Here is a 7,525-nt window from a genome sequence, read left to right on the forward strand (position 1 = left end):
CATTATCCAAAGTGAGGCGACACAAGACATGGAAAATGGGCACCCCATCTACTTGCCATCAAATTGGTACTGACTGATTAAAACTATGGTTCTCAAATGGTGGTAATGTTCACCAGGGATTCGGGGGGATGGGGAGGACCCAATCTTAGGGATGTGGCGAGCATTTTGTAGGGGAAGGGCATAACTTGAACCCTTCTTAGGGAGAGGCAAAGATATACAATGTAACCAAAATGTCAAAAACAAACAAACAAAAGAGAAAAAAAACAACTTTTCATCTGGTGGTGGACAGGCGGGAGGGGGTAGGAGAAGGGTGTGTACTGACATAGTGTGTGTGGTGTGCACCACCACCAGGGGATGGACACACTTGAATCTCTGGCACATCGGGGGGAGGGAGGGGGGCAATATTTGTAACCCTAACAATATTTGCACCCCCATAATGTGATGAAATAAAAAGGAGAAAAAAAAATTAGTGAGGCAGGCAGACTGGGGAGTCAGTGGGAGAAATGTGTATTTAGTATGTAGGAGTTTTTATATTTAATTTAGTGTTAAATATAATAAATATTTGATCAAATGTAATAATAAATTAAATATTAGATCAAATGTAATAATTGTTTTCCTTAGACATTTATATTTATCCTACATATCCAAACCCTAAATATACTTACTATAATTTCCTTTTTTTCTTTCTGCTATATCAGACATTCAGGTTTCTGGAATTCTGTTTGCCAAAGACAGACCTACAGAGATATGATGTTACTCCACGGCATGCTCTTCCTTCCTTTGGCTGCCTGGTAATTAAATCATCATTTTTTTGGGCAGTTCCTGTATTAACAACATACAGAAGTAATCTTTTGTATTACAGTGCTAATATATTGCAAGAGTTACAATGAATCATTCAAATTCTGGGACTATTTTTTGTCTTTGTGTCTAGACCTGGAGTGGCATATAATAGGAATACAATAAAAATTTAACATTAATTATAAATTTTTATTGACTGAATTAAGTAAGGGTTCCATTTCTAGATTGTGCATCAGTTTTTAATTCCAAGCCATACTTTATGTTCAACTGTGTTTAGGCCTTCATATTAAATAAAATGGCATGTGCTATTTTAATATGTATGAGGAAAATATGTATTATGGGCATGCCACCGATATTCACATTAGTTAAAAAGTCCTCCTACTCTATTAGTTAACAAGCTGCAAATATTACTAACCACTTCTACTTGTTATTACCTTACCAAAAGAGACTTGGCATCTACTTTTAGATTAAAAGCATTTTTTTTTCTTTTTTTTTTTGAGACAGAGTCTTGCTCTGTTGCCCAAGCTGGAGTGCAATGGTGTGATCACAGATCACTACAGTCTCAAAATCAAACTCCCAGGCTCAAGTGATCCCTCTGCCTCAGCCTCCCAAGTAGCTAGGACTACAGGTGCATGCCCCTGCACCTGGCTAATTTTTAAATTTTTTGTAGAGAGAGGGTCTCGTTATGTTGACCAGGCTGGTCTTGAATTTTTGGCTTCAAGTAATCCTCCTGTTTTGGCTTCCCAAAGTGCTGGGATCACAAGGAATGAACCACTACACGCTGTTAGATTCAAAACATTTTTGATTATGGTCAAAGAAATAATTTTTTATTGGTTCTAGACTTTAAAATAATAAATATATGATGCTTTGTAAATGTATGTGTTATAGAAATGGTAAATAAAGTAACTGGCTAAGAGGCTCTTACAAGCCTATACCTATTATTTGATAACCATGACAGATATGATTTATAGACTGAAGTGTGGGAAAAGACTGACCATCTGTCCTGTTGGAAAATCTAAGAAAACAGTTCTTTAAAAATTAGTCAATCCATAAGGGATTACAGAATACTAAACTTGTATTCAATAACATTTGCTAAGAAACCAAGTAAAACATGGTATTTTAATCCCTGTTAAACACTATACTTCTATTTCTAAAGTATACAAGTGATTTAAATTGTTCCTTTTAGAAAGGTGAAAGCTAAAATTATTTCTGAATTTTTAATTATTACTTTTCCCATTTTATTAGTATGTGCATTTATTTATTAAACTGTTAAATGTCAGATTGACATGCCTATTGTTCAATAGCTGCCTTTTCCATTCTCAATTTAGTCTTTATGGGGTAGTTCAAAATAACGATAGCTCTCAAAAGTGATCACAAAAATCAACAGATATTTTTTCAATGCACATATTACATACTCAATTGCACACTCACTTCAGTAATTTTACAATTGTTTTCAGTTTTTGATTATTTTCAGCTATTTATTATGCATCATAGTTTCTGGGGGGAAAGCTACACAAAGTGTCTGAAAGTAATTGGAAAGTATGTCAGTAACTGAGGGCTTTTTTTTTAATGGGACATATCTCCTAGAGATAAAAATCTTTAAAAGATAAAGTATTATTAAATCTGATTCTTGTATATTTTAAATTTAGACAGTTGAGAAACACTAAGTTAAAAGTCATTTATTTTTCTGAAATGTACGTGACTCATTATTATTATCACTCAAGCACTATAATAGTCTGGAGAGCAGCAGGTTGCTTGAAGATGCAACAAATATTCTTTGAACACTTCAATAAACACAATGTAAACATTCACTTTAATAATGTTTCCTTTGTTAATGCAAAACTGAGTGCATTTTTTCCTTGCTTCTGGCTGAGCCATGACTAGCTGAGTAGCAACAGCAGAGTGCTGAAAGAATTTTTCAACAGTAATTTGCTTGTTCTAATTTACTTTTCAAGGTTGATGATCAGAATCATTATGTTGCTTGCAAAAAGATCTATTTCTATTAATTTGATCCAGTCATTCCTCTTGTTCTCATCATATTTAGTTTCCCTGGCAGCTTCACCAACTTCAGTTAATTGAATCAGAAGTGCCACTAGCACTCCACTTCTATTTTCATATACAAAATGAACTCTTATATCCTTTAGAAACAAATCTGCTATACTCATTCAGAAAGTATGTGTACGCCGAAGTGAACTATTCCATACATATTTCCACAGAAAGGTGGGGAAACCTTTGCCTTTTGCTCTTCACTCTCGCTAGTTAGTAGACTAATGCATTCAACAATACTCAAAACATTATCTTGTCAATACTTTTTTTTTAAATAAAGAAATTCTAAGATGACTTTTTTTGAGCTAGAATACAATCATCACTCATCAATAAGGTCAAGAAATAGAAGTCTTGTGTAATTTTAAAGTTTTTTTTTCATTCATGTAATTATACATGATGCATGTTGAAAAAGCAAGGCTCATTTAAAACATTTAATTTTTTAAAAATATAACTGGAAATAAGCTATTCTTCTACTTCTTCAATAAATTTCAAAATAGCTGTTTCCTCAATCTTGTTTCTGTGAGCAAATGTGTGTTACTGTAGTTCCAACATTTAAAGAGCCCCAGCTAAGTTATCAGGAATGTTCAATGGTATCACATTCTTCACACTAACACAACTCTAAAACCAGGAGAGAAAAGAAACTCCTACTTCAATCATTGGCAAATTAAGAGTTAATAATATAAATAAACTGGATCATACTTTTTTGTGATTGGGTGTAAGTAGGCTATGATTTTAAAAGGGAAAAAAATCACAGGGTTTACAGATATAGTCATTAATTAGTTATCTCGTTATTACCTGCAGAGGGCACCCAAGTCCCTTGAAGGAAAAAGTAAAAATTTTAAGAGGGATAACTAATTTTTTATTTTTCATTATTATTAGTGTTTACTAAATAAGTTTTTTAACAGAAACTATCACTTAAAAGACGACATTTAAAGGAAACATGCAGTGTGACTTTAAATGTTTAATAGATAATTAGGTATGTAAATTTTCACAGCCTACTGGGGAAAAAAACACAATTCAGCAGGTGGTTTCTATTGTGGGACATTCAACCACCTGTAAATGCTTGGGTGTTAGGCATTATAATACCATACTGAGGTCAATTACGCAGATTAGCCAGGGCGTTAGAGAAATCAACTAGACCTCAGAGTAACCTGCTAATAAGGCAAGAAATTAGTGATATAGATACACTATATATACACTAGTGATATACATTGTACTGGTTCAGGCTATATATGGACAATAATGTTATATCCATAAAACGCTTTCAGCTCATAAGAGTTTTAATTATTTTGAAACACTAACCTCATGAGTTCCTTGGCAATTTTCATTTTAATGAATCTCTTCTTTACTATTAACTAACATTGTGTTTAGAGGGAAGATATTTGACTCTAAAATATTCTTCCCCTGACATGATACTGATTTTCATAGGAAAATCCACCAAGTCAGACACACTAGCATTGTATATATTACATAAATATATACACTCATACATTTATGTTGTATCTATAGTCTATAATGGTACATTTCAAAATAAACTGCAACATTTTATTGACTAAATATCTACTGCAGAAATTATTAAAAATACTAGTTTCTTAGCAACATAGCTATGGGAACCTGCCCTCTTATAGGTCCTGCCATATCTTATATTTTTTCTGATCTTCAATTTTGCTATGGTTAAGGAACTTGCTAATAAAATACATTTAGAAACTGGTTATTAAATTAAAACTAGAGAAGGCTGGTTTGGCCCCAACGTAAGTTAGATATGCATTTCTTGGAGTCATTATTTCAACTTATAAATTATATCACAAAAAGTATGAGTCAAAAAGTATTAAAAAAATCTAAATACCTGTATTTCAAACTGCTACTAGAATAATGAACATTAAGCATTAAAAATGCCTTATTTATAATAAAACTAATAATAAAAATTTAATCTTTAAAAACTTTTGTTATAAATTATTTTTAAAGGACTTAAAATATATTAATACTTGAGGAATAAATCCTCTAATTTGACATCTTTAAAGATAAATACTACACTGATATTGATAATAGTTTTAAAGAGCAAATTTCTTGAGAAACTTAGCATGAAACAAATCTTGAAATTTTTTTCTCAAAATACTGTGCAAAATTCCATAGCATATTTCAAAGTTTAAAATTATGAGACAGAAGGTATCCAGATAATTGGGTAAAGGACAGAAAAAAATGAAAATTATTACTCTGAGGTATTTTGGTAATGGTATCATTTACTTTTCTTTATTTAAAAAGTCATTCCAAAACTGAATGTAATTATTCTTATAATGAGAATATAATGACTGGAAAAAGTTAACAAAGCTTTAAAATTAGAAGTCTCAATATGGATAATTGTGTATTACAACATGTTTTTCTCAGCTGAATTTCTTTACCACATAGCATTTTCTAATGGTGGTGGTGGTGGTGGTGGTGGTGGAAGGGAGGTGAGGAAAAACTGTGCAATTTAATGAAACAGAAGCATTTTCTCAGCCTAAGCTGTAGCCACTGCTTTGATTTTTGGGTTATCTTAGGGCCAATAAATATACACTCCAGTGCATGAAACAAAACTTAGAAGCTATACTTGGAATGTAGTCTTTGTTTCTTCTTTCTTCAAAGCCTGTTTCCTAATATCATTGTTAGGAAAAGCAAAAAGAAATGTTTGTTCTATTACGTAAGAAACAAACTTCATTTGGTATTCAATTGACTTTCTAACTTAGCAGACAGGACTTTACATCTTCAAATACTGAAAATAAATTGCATTCTTGGCCCTTGCTTTAAAAGGTTATAAAGAATAAACGCACACCCTGGTAGTGTTCTAGTGATCTCCCTAATCTCAGTTGCACTTTGTCAGAACGAGGTAACTGGTAGTTAAGTGAAATACCCTAGATCAAAGGGGGATTAATCACCAACTGAATCCTTGCTGAATAAACCTGTCATTCAAGAAAATTATTTCCACTGAACTTAGCAGAGGATTGAAGGTATTTGCATAACAGGGACCAACGTACTTCAGCCAGGTTAAAAGGTTCAGAATTCATCCCATGTTTAGCTTTTTGCCTCCTTTTCCTTTCAGCAGCCTGGTACAATGGTTTCTAATCTGATAATACAGCTAACTATCTAAATGATGTCAGAACAGGAAAGTATTGCAAAGTTTGGATGAGGGATGGATCAATTTCACTTTCAGTAACTCCTAAATCTGATTTGTTGGAATTTAAGATGTAATCCTAAAAAAGTCCCTTAAACCTGAGGACTGTTTATTAACATCCCTTTTTTGACCTTTGTCTTAGGAACAACCATCTTGCTGTGGCAGCAGATCCTGCAGAGGTTCTGGATGATAATTCCACCTACCTAGCTCCCAGGGGTAGTGTAGGAGTCTGAATCTATGAATGTCTATGAAGTATTTGAAATACTGTAACAAAAGTTAGAAGAAAAATATTAGCAGTTGTTACTATGGATAAAATGTCTACTTTAGAAGATCTTAAATCATTCAATGCATAAAACCATAATTTTAACCCAGTAGAAATACTGAGTTGGTATGAAAAAATTAAATTTTTTATAGGACAGATTAATGTTTACTAAAATTTTAACAAATAATTCTCATAAGAATTCCTCATGAGGCTATTTACTTCAAACTTGACATTTGAATCAACTATTTAAAAAGTAAGAAACACCACTACTGTAAGGGTATTACCTAACTACTATATTGCTGGCTTTTTAAAAGTTTTGAAAAATATTGTTTGGTAAAAAATGGAGAAAAAAAGCGTTTTACCAAAATCATGAACTGTCTCTTCTGGAGCTCATTCTCAGAAATTTAACACTTTGTTTTTTAACCTTTTGGGTTTACTGAAGAATAATTACCCATATGATAGACATCAGATTTCATAAACATATTTTGGCACTAAAAGGGAATTTAGCAATTTTCCATCTAGAGTAGGTCTGACACCATCCAAATCTTTCACTGGAAGTAGTTGTTCATATTCACTGCAAATGCAAAGCATCTTTCATGTTAAAAAATGCAAAGAATAGTTATCAAAGAAAATGAATAAAATCCATAGTGAGATAATTTTTTAGAAAATGATTGAAGTTTTAACCCAAGAAAGGACTCTTAGAGTGTCTTATAGCTTAGAATAAGAACATGTCAATCATGATTAAGCTTCTGGAATCGGAATCCCTTTGAAATGCAGCTGTTTCTTCTTTAATTGTGGCAGCGGACTCTGAAGAAAAGAAAGGTCCAGCCTTAAAGATGAGTAAGGAATACAAAATAGCTCAGGATTAGTTGTGGAGTTCAAAGGTCGCTAATTACACTAAGGAGTTCCCAGACACAGGGAAAACATTAAACAGGTCACCTACCAAACGGGAAACAGACTTTGTCTTCAGAAATTATCCTGAAGTGACAGGTTTCTAGACAAAATCAAAGGCATCACAGTGTGCCCAGCTGATCTCATTGGGATGAAAACCTGAGTCGGTTTAGTTCTGTGATGTTATGTTAGAATGAAATGGCAACAGATGGCATCAGGTTTCCCATCATCTCATCACTCTTCCAGGACTCCCTAGATTTTCCTCAGGTTTCCAGAAATGTCAAATCAAAGATTCACTGGTTTTTCTAATTGTTTATAAAGAAAGTTTTGCCTAGGGGACTATTATATTAAATCTCTGCCTACTTACTAGATAAATGCCT

This window comes from Microcebus murinus, chromosome 6 (genome assembly GCF_040939455.1).
Source record: "Microcebus murinus isolate Inina chromosome 6, M.murinus_Inina_mat1.0, whole genome shotgun sequence".
Classification (NCBI taxonomy): domain Eukaryota; kingdom Metazoa; phylum Chordata; class Mammalia; order Primates; family Cheirogaleidae; genus Microcebus; species Microcebus murinus.